A 15,478-nucleotide genomic window follows, 5' to 3' on the forward strand; every position below is an offset into this window, starting at 1 on the left:
CATAGAATATATGTAACAATATTTCCGTGCAGAATGATGTTAGGTAAGACTCACTGAAGATCCATAGAAGGAAAATCCATAAAGGAAACAAACAAAAGGAAACTATTATTATCTTTTCCATATTAGACCAAGTTTTTACCAGTTCTTCAGGGAAGAGTAATTAAAATTTAATACTAAAAACTAACCCATGTGAATCATTTACTTTTTTTTTTTTTGCAGAACACTCCTTTATTATAGCAATATATAAAGCAAATACAACTTTAAATGTTTATAACCATAACTGTGCATTGTTATGACTGTTGGTGTTGTTACCCAACTTGCTCACATTTAGGGAAATAGCTTATACGTAATTCTTGAAATTCACTGAACTTCATAAAAATGTGGGATTGAAATGCGCGTACACATTTCTAAGCATCTAGAAATCTTCACTCTCCTGACTTTATTCCCACCCTCAGCATTTTCACACATCCTTGGCAAGTTAACCAAACTCAAGGCCTTTTGTTACTGAGAGAACCAGCAAGGTTATGTTTGCGTGGCAACATCCTTACAAGTTAATGAGTAAAAACCGCTGTTCACCAATAGATTTTTGATTTCATTCCTTCTTCCTTTAGGGCAGCCTAGCCTTCACTGGCCATTCAGTCCAACTCCTAAAGACTGACTGTCCTTCAAACCCCTCCTTTAAAAGCACTTCAAACAGGCATTTCCATTGTAATACTTAGGTAAGGATTGTATCCTTCAATCTTCAACCTTGAAGTCATCAACTGTCTCAACTTTTTTAGGGATTTTGAGCTTGGGGAAAGGCCTTGGTTTCACTGAAGCTGCATTTTCAGTGGCTCAAGGTGATCCAGATAAGTGTGTGCATCTCCGAAAGTATGTATGCAGTTACGTGGCTTCGGCAGCGCATCATGTGAGTAGGTGAGCAGGGTGGAGCTGGCGGCGTGGAAGTTACTCTTAGGCCCAGGTCTCCTGACCTCCGGTACAGCTGTCAGGACAGCTCACTGTTCAGCATCTAGGACTGGCAAAGGGCATGATATGGAGGCAGGGCCATAAGACGAGGATCTTTGGGATCCCAACCACCCAGGAATGATGTGGGTTTTGACTGTGTCAGTCACCTTTGGCGGTTGTGCTACTCCTTGACCTGAATAATCTGAATCCTTACCTTTGTATTCTGCCTCCAAATGCTTCTCTATTGACAGCTATAAACTGGGCCTAAATCCCCTTTGCTGTCGGAGAAGCCCAGACTGTCCAAGAAATCTTAGGATGCACTGGCCTCCCAGGTTTCCACTCCCTTGGAAGACAGTTCCCTAGCATTTGTAGATCCCTTGGTAAAACTACAGCAACTCCTCCAAAACACACTTTAAGAATACACGTTTTGTTAGCAGAGAAAATTGTTCTCTCACTTGGGCTGTAGTGCGTCTACAGAGCTGTGCAGAGCCGGTGAGGTCATCCTTCCAGAACCTGCAGCACAGGATGTGCTCCGGCCTTGGCTGGGTGCCCCCTGCTGCGGGGCTGTAGGAGCAGCTTGGGGAGGACAGGCAAGGTGGTGTGGGCCCTTTCATGTGCTTCTTTCCCCTCATTTACTCTCTTCTGATCAGCCTGCTTCTTTGGACAGTTACATTAGTGCACATATGGAGCCTTTTTTAAAAAATGTTTTAAAATGTTTATTTTTGAGAGAGAGAGACAGACAGACAGAATACAAGTAGGGGAGGGGAAGACAGAGAGAGAGAGAGATAGAATCTGAAGCAGGCTCTAGGCTCTGAGCTCTCAGTACAGAGCCCCACACCGGGCTCGAACTCACAAGCCATGAGATCATGACCTGAGCTGAAGTTGGACACTCTACCAGCTGAGCCACCCAAGTGCCTCTGGAGACTTGAGAATGGTATATGGTGCAAAAAAGTGAGCAGTTTGACATGACAGAGCCCAGGCTTTGGATTCTGGATTGGTCACATAACCATCTATGTCAGTATTTTCAAGGATGAGCACAACAGCATCTGTCATCCCACATGTATTTCTGGAATTTTGCCATTCTCACATCAAGAGGTGTAGTCAAATTCTCCTCTAGTTGAAAACGGGTGGATTTATGACTATCTTGTAACCAAGAACATGACGGAAGTGACACTGTGTGACTCAGAAGCTAGGTCAGAAAAGGTGACGTGACTCCCCTTCCTTGCAAGAACACTTGTGCCAAAACCTGAATCACTGTGTAAGCAATCCAAGTATCCTGAGGCTGCCATGCTGTGAGGAAACCCAAACTAGCTCACATGGAGAAGCTCTAACTCTTTCTCTCTCCTTCTCTCTCTAGGTAGGTAGGTTGATATATTTTTTTGTTTGTTTCAGTTTCAAAGTAGTCATTTATTAAACTGACTAAATTATAGAAATAATCATGGTAGATTCCTTAATTCATCCTTCTAATAATCCTATAGATCTGGTCTTCTCTGTTGCCAGCATCTCCACCTGCTACAGCATGGATTGTCTTTTTCTTCATCCCCACTTGTGGAGAAGGTAATTTGAAGGGCCATACGAAGTTGTCTGCTTCTTTGAAATGTTTTCCAACAGTACAAATCTTGTGATTCAGATACTCCTTGTAGATGATGCCATATTTACCAGGAGATTGAGCAATCGGTGTTTTACCTGTCAGGGCAATTCGCTTCTTGTTGATTTTGCCATAACCACACTTGTAGATCATTTTATTCACCAACTTCAGGTTTAGGTATCCCTTTGCTCTTTATGGTTTTGCAATCTTTTGCATGTGAACAGAAGCCTTGTTGGGCTTAACCAAGGTGGCACTGAAGATCTGACAAAGGCGAAGAAGCTGTGACACCTCTTGAACCTTTGAGCTTCCTCCAGTGATGCCTGTGATGCTGATGACTAATGCCATGTTGGATTCTTAGGTACATAGAAGTTGCCAACTTTTCTTGCCATCTTAGCTATTTGGATCTCAGTTTTATACATCTGCCCATACTACTTGCGGTGATGCTTGGCTTTCTCACAGAGAAGCTTCCGCCTTTTGAAACATCTTTGGCAAATTTCTTTCTCAGTGCTTGATCTTCAACATTTCAGAATTCCTTTGCTTTTCCTTAAGGGTTTCTGGCATGACAGGAACCTTCTTTTTCTTTTCTCCTGTACCCTCCTTTGTTCCAGCTGGAAAACAGCTATAGATAGTTATCTTGATATCAGAACGTCTCAGGAGAGAGAGGGAGACCAGCTTGGAGTTTCAGTGTAGCTGATATCTGACAGCAACCTCATAATAGAGCCCAACACAGAGTAGCCCAGCTGAACCTTTCTCAAATATCAAGTCTCCATATGCTGTTAACCTAATAACATGACTGTTTTATGCCACTGAGTTACGAAGGAATTGTTATAATACAGTAGTCATTTAGAATTAACATTTTGTGATCTGCAGCAAGTCATTTGATTTCTAGGAGTCTTGGCTTTCTTACCTGTAAAATACGGGCAAAGATAACAACTAAGGAGGGTAAGTATTAAAGTAGCCCACCTGATAACTACTGTTAGTAGCAAGACCCATCCTCATGTGAGGGTCCACTACTTCCTAGCCCCTCCTCACTGTCCCATTTCACTGGAAGTGAGCAATCACTCCTTTCTACTATTGACCTAATGACAAGATCTCCAAACTTCTAGACATTTTGAAATCAATAGACAAAATGCAGTATAGCTTATATGAAGTTAAATACGCTTCTTCTCACTGGTTCACAGGAGATACAGCATGGAAGAGTCTTATGGACATGAAAATTTATTATTTAGGGGAAATAATACATTGAAGGACTGTGAACCACTACGCATAAATTAGTTCACCAAATTAGTCACCAAATAGAATTGCCAGGACCTAATAGCAATACAGCAGTTTTGGTTGGAGATGTAGAGAATTCAGGGTGGGAATCAGATATATACCAGCAGTAGAATACAGCCAAATTGAAGGCTGAATTGAAAGTGCCTTCTTTCCCTGTCCTCATTTGCCTGGTACATCCCTCCAATTTCATAGATCCTACTACATTTACTAAAATTTCTTGTTGACTGTCCATTTGCACAGGCCCTCAGAATGTCCTCAGTGTAGACCTGCTGTGTGTATAATGTGTGTGTGTGTGTGCGCGCGTGTGTGTGTATGCATGTGTGTGTGTGTGTGTGTGCATTTGGGAGGAAAAAATTTTGATTCTTTCTAGGTTCTTTGGTTGGTCTGATAATCAAATTAACGTAAAACAGATTAATAGGAGAAAACAAATTTAATTACATATTTATTGGCAGTCCATAAGAATATGAGGCCCAAGGACAAACCAGACAATTGAGGCATATAAGCCATCTTGAGCTAAGGAATGGGATAAGGGCCTGGGGTTTAAATTTTTTTGTAATGTTTTATTTATTTCTGAGAGAGAGACACACAGCATGAGCAAAGGAGGGTCAGAGAGAGAGGGAGACACAGAATCTGAAGCAGGCTCCAGACTCTGAGCTAGCTGTCAGCACAGAGCCTGATGCAGGGCTTGAACCCATGAACTGCCAGATTATGACCTAAGCCTAACACTTAACTGACTGAGCCACCCAGGTGCCCCAGGGCCTGGGGTTTCAAAGGGGAGGAGGATGATTCACAGGGTGATAAGAAGAGCAGATGTTTGGTAATTAGATTTTTGTCCTGTCATACAGGTAGGTCTTTCAGATCAAAACGTTGTCTATTGGTAATAGCTCTCTTTCTGGGCCAGGCCCTATCTATAGTTCTTTTGGGTACAAAAGAGGTGAAAGTTACTTCTGAGCGTGCTGAATCTTGATTGCTTAAAATTGTCCATATGCCAAAGTGGCACATTTTGGGGATACTTGTTCTTGAACCTCTTTAGGAAGGATAAGGAAAGTAGTGTGGTGATAGATCTTTAACATTCAGCTCTTTAGAAAGAAAAAGCCCTGATTTTTAGCAGTTTCCGATCCCACGGGGTAAATACTTTCATCATGGCCAATTTCAAGCTACCAGTTTGACATTACTGAGCACAGAGCTTGGAGAGCCTGAGTAGCACACCATTATGTTTCCATCATACACATATAGTAGGCATAAATGATTTAAAAAACATAGTTAACAATAAAATGTAAGAATGCATGATAGTAAAATGTAAAATGTAATGTTTTCACAATTTATTACCTTTATTTTATTATAATTTATTTATAATTTTGTATAATTTAATTTTTAATAATGGCTCTCTTTAACAATGGTTGGCAAAATTCCTCTTAATTTAGTAATTGGCTCTCACCAGCCAATAGGAGACATATTTAGCCTATGGCCAAAAATTAGTTAATAATTTTACATCAGCAATTACAGCAGACCTCAGAGAAGGCTTTCCAGAAGTTTGGCCACTGAAAGGCAGCAGAATTTGCCCCTCCAAATTATGCCGCTTTGGCTTAAGGCGTATTTTATAGGATGATTGTTTTTATGAAAAACAACAGAAGTTACCCTTTTGTAAGAGGTATTTACACTTAAAAGGTAACTCTCCATTTGTAAGGGTGTGTCCTCTCTATACCAGGAAAAGAAGAATGACTTACTTTTTAGAAACCCTTATCAATGGAGAAAGCAAGTGACCTAAATCTGCATAAATACTTACCCTTGTTAATTGTCCTTTGCCTGATAACCTCAAGTAATTGGTTCCCTACCCCCCATGTCAACATCTTCTTTTGTCTTTAATTGGAGATGGTATTTATGGTGGTAGCTTGGGCCATATTAGTCAGTTTTCCTGGGTCTCTCCCATGGATATCGGAGGTATGCATGTTATTAAACTTCAGTTTGTTTTTCTCCTCTTAATCTATCTTTTATTACAGAGAGGTCTCAGCTGAGAACCTAGAGGTAGAGGATAAAATTACTTTTCCTCCCCAACAGCACAAATACAGTATACTTGCAGTCAGATACTGATCTCCTACATGGTGTAGTAGGGTCTGAGTCGCTTCTGACTTCAAGTAGCCTCATTCATTTAGCCATTTGCTGTGCCAATGGGGACAGAACAGAACATGAAAAAGGCCAAGGAGCCCTGCTTCAGAATACCTATCAACTCCTTTCAAGCCATTTCTGTCTTGAGCCAGTGCTCAACTATATATTGACTAAAGTTTACTTTTTTCTATATATATTTTTTGCATATAATAACCTAAAAGTGCAATCAGACAAATGACCAGGAAATATTAATCACATGTCCTGTGCCATAGACTCTGGGAACATTATAAGGAAGAATACAATAAAATCCCAGTCCTGAAGGACTCTATAATCTAGTCACAGAGATAAGCCTAACACTTCAAACAATCACAAAAGCAATAAAAGATAGTAGATGTGTGTAATAAAAGGCAAAATAATATGGCACAAACCATAACTGTCATTGAATTTTAGACACGGAGTTGAGTAAACAAAAGGAAACCCAACTGATTTTACCCTCTCAATTTACACATACAGAACTTATGATGATTATTAACCAGTTAAGTGGAAGGGAGGCAGGGTCCAGCTGTCCTAAATTCCATTCCATCCATTTAATCCACTCAACAACTGAGCAGCTATCATGCCCAGGGTACTGTTCTCAGGGTGAATTTTCCATTAGGAGATACACTGCCCAAGGCTCACAAAGAAGTTTTAATTTCTTTTCCATCAGAAGGAAGAAAACACTAAATTTTACATCCAAGAAGTTTTAATGTATAATATTAATATATTTGTCTTTATACCAGTATAATCATAAAATACAATTTTTCATATTTTTAAAATTTGCCACCCAAAATAGATCTCTTTGGCATGGATTATTTTAGGCTGATTATTTAAAAAAATTTTTTAATGTTTTATTTATTTTTGAGAGAGAGATAGAGACAGCATTAGCAGGGGAGGGTCAGAGAGAGAGGGAGACACAGAATCTGAAACAGGGTCCAGGGTCTGAGAAAGCTGTCAGCACAGAGCCCGACGCAGGGCTCGAGCCCATGAACCGTGAGATCATGACCTGAGCCAAAGTTGGACGCTTAACTGACTGAGCCACCCAGGCGCCCCTAGGCTGATTATTTTTAAGAAGGAGAAGACTCAAGAAATTTTTCTTTTTATCCTTCCCACTAATTGCGTAAAAGAATTTAGATAGAGGACCTGTTTCAGGAAGGGAGCCATCACCATAGATGACTATTACATAGTATGAACTAGGTATGGCAGACAGGGAGGAGTGAAGCAAGATCTGTTTGATTAAAGTCTTCTCTATGTCCCAGTGTTTTTGCAAGGCCCAGCCAGTATTTGTTTACCAGACATTTACTCTTTTTCATCTTTCTGTGAATTGCTTTCCTCCCCTTTGAGGTCCCAGACCTCTACCCTCTTCTGCTTAAGTTAAGATGATATACATATCTTATTTTGCCAGATTATCTTTAGAATCTCTCATGTTTATGTGGATTCCTTGCATGTACATCATTAAATCTGATTGTCTCCTGTTAATCTGTCTCGTGCCAATTTAGTGCTTTCTGTTTCAAAATTTTATTTTTTTATTCAAGTATAACATACATTGTAATGTAAGTTTCAGGTGACGTTATAATGGCTCAACAATTCGGTACATTTCTCATTGCTCATCAAGAGAGGTGTACTCTTAACTCCTTTTATCTTTTTTGCTCATTCTCCCATACACCTCCCCGCTGGCAACCATCAGTTTGTCCCCTCTCTTTAAGACTGTTTGTCTCTTTTTTCCTTTGCTCATTTGCTTTGTTTCTTAAATTCCACATATGAGTGAAAGCGTATGGTGTTTGTCTTTCTGTGACTGATTTAGTTCACTTAGCATTATGCCCTCTAGGATCATACATGTTGTTGTAAATTGCAAGATTTCATTCGTTTTTTAGGACAGTAATATTCCACTGTGTGTGTGTGTGTGTGTGTGTGTACACATACACACCACATTTTCTTTATCCATTTGATCAGTGAACATTTGGGTTGCTTCTATATCTTGCAATGTTATGGTAAATAATACTGCAGTAAACATGTGCGTGCATATATATTTTTTTATTCTTTGTTTTCAAAATGTGCATATATTTTTTGAATTAGTGCCTTTATTTTCTTTAGGTAAATACCCAGTAGTGGAATTACTATATCGTATGATATTCCCATTTTTTTTTTTGAGGAATATCCACGTTGTTTTCCGTCATGGCTACACCAATTTGCATTTCTAGTAACAGGGCACAAGGGTTCCTTTTCCTCCACATCCTCTCCAACACTTGTTATGTTTTGTCTCTTTGATACTAGCCATTCTGGCAGGTATAAGATGATATTTCAATATGATTGTTTTTAAAAAAATTTTTTTAACATTTTATTTATTTATTTAAATTGTTTTTAATGTTTATTTTTGAGAGAGAGAGACAGAGTGTGAGCAGGGTAGGGTCAGAGAGAGAGAGGGAGACACAGAATCTGAAACAGGCTCCAGGCTCAGAGCTGGCTTTCAGCACAGAGCCTGACGTGGGGCTCAAACCCACGAACCATGAGATCATGACCTGAGCCGAAGTCAGACGCTTAACCCACTGAGCCACCCAGGCGCCCCTTAACATTTTATTTATTTCTGAGAGAGAGAGAGAGACAGCATGAGCAGGGGAGGGTCAGAGAGAAAGGGAGACACAGAATCTGAAACAGGCTACAGGCTATGAGCTGTCAGCACAGAGCCCGAAGTGGGGCTCGAACCCACAAACCGTGAGATCATGACCTGAGCTGAAGTTGGCCACCCAACTGACTGAGTCACCAAGGCACCTCTCAATATGGTTTTAATTGGCATTTCTCTGATGATTAGTGATGTTGAGCGTATTTTCATGTTTTATGACTCTGTTGTAAGTCTTATTTGGAAAAATGTCTCTTTAGGTTGTGTGCCTGTTTTTAATTGAATTCTTTGTGGGGTTTTTTTTTTTTTTTTCTGCAGAATTGTAGAAGTTGTTTATATATTTTGAATAGTAACCCCTTATCACATATATAATTTACAAATATCTTCTCTCAATCAGTAGGTTGCCTCTTTGTTTCATTTATGGTTTCCTTTGCTGTGCAAAACCTTTTTATTTTGGTGTAATCAATAATTTAATTTTGCTTGTTTTCCTTGCTTGGGAAGACATATCTATAAAAAATGTTTGTGTACCTGAGGGGAAACAAATGACTACATATGCTTTCTTCTTGGAATTGTATATTTACAGGTTTCACATTTAAATCTTCAATCCATTTTAGTTTATTTTTGTGTGTAGTGTAAGAAAGTGGTCCAGTTTCATTCTTTTGCACGTAGCTGTCCCATTTTGTCAGCACCATTTGTTGAAGAGACTGTCTTTTCCCCATTGTATATAATTGTATCCTTTGTCATAGATTAACTGACCATATAAGTGTGAGTTTGTTTCTGGAATCTCCTGTTCTCTTGATCTGTGTGTCTATTTTTATGCCAGTACCATACAGTTTCAATTATTACAGCTTTGTAGTATATCTTAAAATCTAAGATTGTGAGAGAGAGAGGGGCAGAAAGAAAGGGAGAGAGAAAACCTGAAGCAGGCTCTGTGCTGTGAACACAGAGCCTGATGCAGGCTTGATCTCACGAACGGTGAAATGAAGAGTGTGATGTTCAACCACTAAGCTAGTCAGGCATCCCTCAGCTTTGTTCTTTTTAAAGATTACTTTGGCTATTTGGGGTCTTTAGAGGTTCCATATAAATTTTAGAACTGTTTGTTCTAATTTTGTGAAATATGTTGTTGGTACTTTAATAGGGATTGCATTGAATGTATAGATTGCTTTGGGTGGTGTGGACATTTTAACACTGTTGGTTCTTCCAGTCCATGAGCATGGAATATCTTTCCCTTTGTTCATTTTATCTTCAATTTCTTTCATCAGTGTTTTATAACTTTTGGAGTATAGTTCTTTTTCTTTCATTTTTAGTATTTTTTATGGAGAAAAAAGCCCAGGAAGGCAAAAGTGCCTCTGACCCATGAAAGTCATAATAAGGCTCTATTTAAAAAAAAATTTTTTTTTCTTAATGTTTTATTTATTTCTGAGAGAGAGAGAGAGCATGAGCAGGGGAGAGTCAGAGAGAGAGAGAGAGAGAGAGAGAGAGAGAGAGTTACAGAATCTGAAATGGGCTCCAGGCTCTGAGCTGGCTGTCAGCACAGAGCCCAATGTGGGGCTTGAACCCACGAACCGTGAGATCATGACCTGACCTGCAGTCAGATGCTTAACCGACTGAGCCACCCAGGTGCCCCAATAAGGCTCTATTTTAGGCACTAGAGAAAGGTAAAATGGTGAATAAGGCAGACAAGGCTCTGCTTTCATAGGACTTTGATTCTCTTAGAGGGAGAAACCATTAGGAAGCCAATAAACAAATCAAGAAGCAAAATAATTGCAGATAGTGATAAAGGAAAGGCTGTAAGAAAATAAAACATACTTTTTTACAAAGGGGCAGGGTGGGAATATTTCTAAAAAAGGCCTTTCTGAAGACGTTGAGCTCTGAATGACGAGAAAAAGCCAGTCCCAATAAAGATCCAGAGGAAGAGCTTTACAGACATAAGGAACAGCATGAGCAAAGGTGCTGAGGAATTAGCTTGCTGGAGTGGAGGAGCCAAAAGTTCAGGGCATTGGTGGGTTGGAGCGTAGAGGGAAAGGAGGAGGAGACCAGAAGCCATGGTAGTAGCATGGAGACTTGAGGACATTGAAGGGCATGACATATGGTGAAGAGCATAGCGGGAAACCACTGTAGATGTTCAAACAAAGGAAAGCTAGGATTACAATATCACAATAAGATCACTCTAGGTTCACTGTGAAGAATTGCCTGGAAATGGATGAGACCAGTTTGGAAGCCTGAACATTAATGCAAGTGAGTGATGATATTCCTTAGGTCAGGGTGGTAGCTTTGGAGATGGAAAGGAAAGGATAGATCCGGGATGTATTTTGGATGTAGAGTAGTAGGAATGGATGTTGGAGGAGTGGGAAAGAGTAATCAAGAGTGGGGAGGAGGGGGAGAGAAGCCCTAGCAGGCTTCATTATGCAAGAGGTCATTTTGCAATTGGAAGAAGGGATCATTTCATAAAGAAAAGAAAAACTGTCTTTCACCAACTTGAAAAGAGCCTGATTTAGATTATAAGACTATAAAAATACACCAGAGTTAATGGGATAAAATGTATGCAAGCCCCAGTTGTAGTTATTTGCAATATTTTGGTATTCAAAAGCTATTAAAAAGGGAGTAAGTTCTTTAAGTTTATATTGCTTATGAATCAGAAGATGCATTGCATTATAACAATTTTAATTATCCTGAAAAATATTTTGTTGAACATATATTGTGGATAAATGAACCACAAGGTAAAGGCCAATTTTGAAGTCAAAGAGAACTCAAAAACAAATTAAAACAATATATCAATAGAAACAAAAGGCAATTTTTTGTTTCAAAATGAATATTTTATGGAACATGGAAATAATTCCTCTGTATTATAATTTGAATCCATTATGTAAAAATTAGGCACAGTGGGATGGATAAAAAATGTTTAAATTGATAGGAGCTTATACATGTGTGATGGAGGTGTGAGAATCATCTCAGGGAAGCCATAGTGAACCTCAGAAATTATTTAATCTTTCAGAGTCCTGTCTTCTAAAATGTAATAATGCTCAATTAATAGCATAAGATTAAATTAATGTACTTTGTAGTCTGCTGTATATACCACTGGATGTGTTACCTTTCAGAGATGTGGTCTCTGAACTTAAAAAAAAATTAACAAACTAGTTTAAAAGCCAATTTTAATCCAGTTAGTCTCTTAAACAAATTAGTGGGATAAGGCAGATTGCAGGATAAAAATCATGACTAACTATGAAAGGAAACGGCTCTATTTTTCTAGGTTTATTGAGGAATAATTGACAAAATTGTCATATATATTTAAAGTATACAATGTGATGATTTGATGTACATATAATTTGTGAAATGATTACCATAATCAGGTTAATTAATGTATCCATCATCTCACATAGTTACCTTTTGTGTATGTGTATGTGTGGTGAGAACGCTTAGGATTTACTTTTAGCATATCCCAAGTATACAACACAATGATCATTAACTATAGTTACCAAGCTGTGCATTAGATCCCCAGAACTTAGTCATCTTGTAACTAAAGTCTTGTACCCTTTGACCAGCGTATTCCCCCCACACTCCAACCCCTCGTAATTACCATTCTATTCTCTGTTTCTATGAGCTTGGCTTTTTTTAACTTTTAGATTCCACATATAAGTGAGATCATATTGGGGCACCTGGGTATCTCAGTCAGTTAAATGTCAACTTTGGCTCAGGTAATGATCTCACAGTTCATGGGTTCGAGCCCCACATCGGGCTCTTAGCTGACAGCTAGCTCAGAGCCTGGAGCCTGCTTTGGATTCTGTGCCTCTCTCTCTCACTGACCCTCCCCTCCTCATACTGTCTCTGTCTCTCTCTCTCTCAGAAATAAATAAAACATTAAAAAAAAAAGCAATAAGTGAGATCATATCATATGTATCTTTCCCTGTCTGACTTATCTCACTAAGCATAATGTCCTTCAGTTTCATCCACATTGTTGCAAATGTCAGAATTTCCTTCTTCCTGGCCGAATAATATTCTGTGGTGTGTGTGTGTGTGTATGCGTGTGTGCACAGACACATATCACAGCTTCTTTATCCATTCATCTAGTGATGTACAACTAGATTGTTTTTTTTATCTTAGCTATTGAGAATAATGCTGGAATGGACCTGGGAGTGCAGATATCTCTTCAAGATAGTGATTGCATTTCTTTTGGATATATAACCCAGAAGTAAGGCTTTTGGGTCATAGGTGGTTCTATTTTTTAATTTCTTGAGGAAGGAAACTCTATACTATTTTCCGTAATGGCTGCACCAGGTACATTCCCACTGACAGTACAAAGGTTTCCTTTCCTCCACATTTTTGTCAGCACATATTTCTTATTTTGACAGCCATCCTAACAGGTATGACTGATATTTATTGTGGTTTTAATTTGCATTTCCCTGATGATTAGTGATGTTGAGCATCTTTCGTGTACCCCCTGTTGATCATTTAGCAAACAACTTGTAAGGAGTGTTAAGACTAATAGTATTGGTTTTTATAGAAGAATTAAAGTTATATCCTTATTAAACTTAATATCTAAATATATACAATGGTGTAGTATGAGAATTCAGAGAAGTTAATGGAAGTCGGACAGTCTAAGGGTTCCCAGACCTTGGGATTTATAGAGCAGATAATTTTCTGGATAAAAAAAAGAGGGGCTCCTGGGTGGCTCAGTTGGTTAAGTGTCCAATTTCAACTCAGGTCATGATTTCATGGTTCATGAGTTAGAGCCCTGCATCGGGTTCTGTGCTCACAGCTTAGAGCCTGGAGCCTGCTTTGGATTCTGTGTCTCTCTCTCTGCCCCTCCCCAATTCACGCTCTGTCACTCTCTCTCAAGAATAAATAAATACTTTAAAAATTAAAAAAAAAAGAAATAAAAATGAGACCGATGTAGGATTGGCAACTTTTGATTTGTTCCTAGTATAAGATAAAAACATCAAATAATCACTATAATCTACTATAGAGTTCTTAAAATAAGACAGATTTAGGCCAAATTTTTATTAAAAGATACTTACTTAAAAAAATATACATATAGTTTTTGTTTTGTTTTTCATTTTTTACAAATAACCAATTACAAAATGTTGGTTCATATTTTTTTATTTTTTGGCAGACTATTTGTTATGATTCAATCGGCAATTGTTGATGCCTATGCCCATTGGCAGTTGAAAATTGATCCAATGCTCCGATTTTTCAAACCATGGGAAGCTCGCCACCAACACATCACTGGGTAAGTCATTAAGTTTAAAACCAGATGAGCTTGCTGAATATGGTAACATTTACCGTGATATTTCTTACACAGCCTGTTTTTTTAATGTATCTTGAAAACATGGATTCCATAAAACATAGATGCTACTGCTAGACCTTTTATTCACATATAACTCTAATTACGCTCAACGCACATTGTTCTGTTTATTCAGGTGGTTTTAGCAGGATCTCATAGATGCTATTTTACTGTGTTTATAACTGTGTTAGAGTTACACTTTAAAAATCTGTAGTTTTTTCCATAGTTCAGATTAGTCTCTATCTTGAGAATATGTTGTATTAAGTTATTCTTTTGACAAGCATCAATCCGTGTTACTTCATGTCTCCTGGGCTGCCCAAGGCTGATGTAAGTAGTCAGTAGTGTAGGAGCAGATTTAAGTGGCGAGGAGAGGAAACCCAGAGGGCTCAGAACCAGGGAAAGCAACGAGGGGAAGCCTGGCTCCGCACAATAGAAAGAGAGGTGGCATTTTATTCAAATGCAAGATAAAAAGGAATTGTGCTGACTTTGATAATAGTATTAAGAGTTAACTCTCATAAGTCTTCTCTTTTCTAAGATAAGAATCAGGAAATGAAGTCATGAGAGGAGAGGCTTCTGGGAATGACTTTGAAGGGGGCCATTTAATTCTTTGCTGTAATAAGTTCATAACTGAAACAAAGATTCTGAGCTCTATTTTCTCTCTTGCCTCTCACTCGTGATGCTTCAACTCCTTAGTCTGCTTCAGCCAAGGAAAATGTATTAGTTTCCTGATATAAATTGGAGAGCCGACAAGAGAGGTTTTGGAAACCACGATTGCTCTAAAGAATGTAGATGAAACCTTGTAAAATGATAGGCAATTAAAGTAAGAAATATATCAAAATGTCAAAATTTAGTATCTCTGGGCAAAGGGATTATAAGCACTTTTTATCCCTTTCTCTTTTCTGTAGTTTTCAAATGTTCTGTGGTACATATGTATCACTTTTACATGTCCAAGAAACATGTTACATATGTAGAAAAACAAAAACAAAAACAAAACCCTGCCAGCGTGGACAACTGATTGAACTGCACATAGAGAATGTTGGCTGTGAAAGCAGAATAATTTCCCACAAAATCTGCATATTTTAAGCACTAATGAAATAATAGCTTAGGGGCGCCTGGGTGGCTCAGTCAGTTAAGCGTCCGACTTCGGCTCAGGTCATGATCTCAGAGTTTGTGGGTTCGAGCCCTGCATCGGGCTCTGTGCTGACAGCTAGTTCAGAGCCTGGAGCCTGCCTTTAGATTCTGTGTCTCCCTCTCTCTCTGACCCTCCCCTGCTCACACTGTTTCTCTCTCTTCTCTCTCTCTCTCAAAAATAAATAAAACATTCAAAAAAATAAATCTTAAACTAGAATAGAGAGGTGCTTGGTGGTTTGCAAAAATAAACTATTTGCTCTATCAAAGGAAACATGTAATTACATTTAATATGCTTGATCCCTGAAGTGTGCCTTCTTAGCAACATAAGTCATAAAAAAGAGGCAATGTGCACCATGGTTAGGTTGCTTTGGAAAATTGCAGGAAGTATTCCAAGGAGAATGATGTGGAAGAAGTTACAACACAATTTCCTTTCCAGGGACTTACTTGGGATGTAGATCTCTAGGATGAGTGGAAACACATCAGAGATGTAAGGAGCCAT

General features: G+C 38.7%; 2 pseudogenes; both read right to left on the minus strand.

Moving 5' to 3' along the window:
* Nucleotides 1-689: 689 nt before the first annotated feature.
* LOC144232543 (thymidylate synthase pseudogene) lies at nt 690-1,577 on the minus strand (annotated as a pseudogene).
* Nucleotides 1,578-2,395: 818 nt separating this feature from the next.
* On the minus strand, nt 2,396-15,478 carry LOC144232544 (large ribosomal subunit protein uL30 pseudogene; annotated as a pseudogene).

This window comes from Crocuta crocuta, unplaced genomic scaffold (genome assembly GCF_008692635.1).
Source record: "Crocuta crocuta isolate KB4526 unplaced genomic scaffold, BGI_CrCroc_1.0 scaffold14, whole genome shotgun sequence".
Lineage (NCBI taxonomy): Eukaryota > Metazoa > Chordata > Mammalia > Carnivora > Hyaenidae > Crocuta > Crocuta crocuta.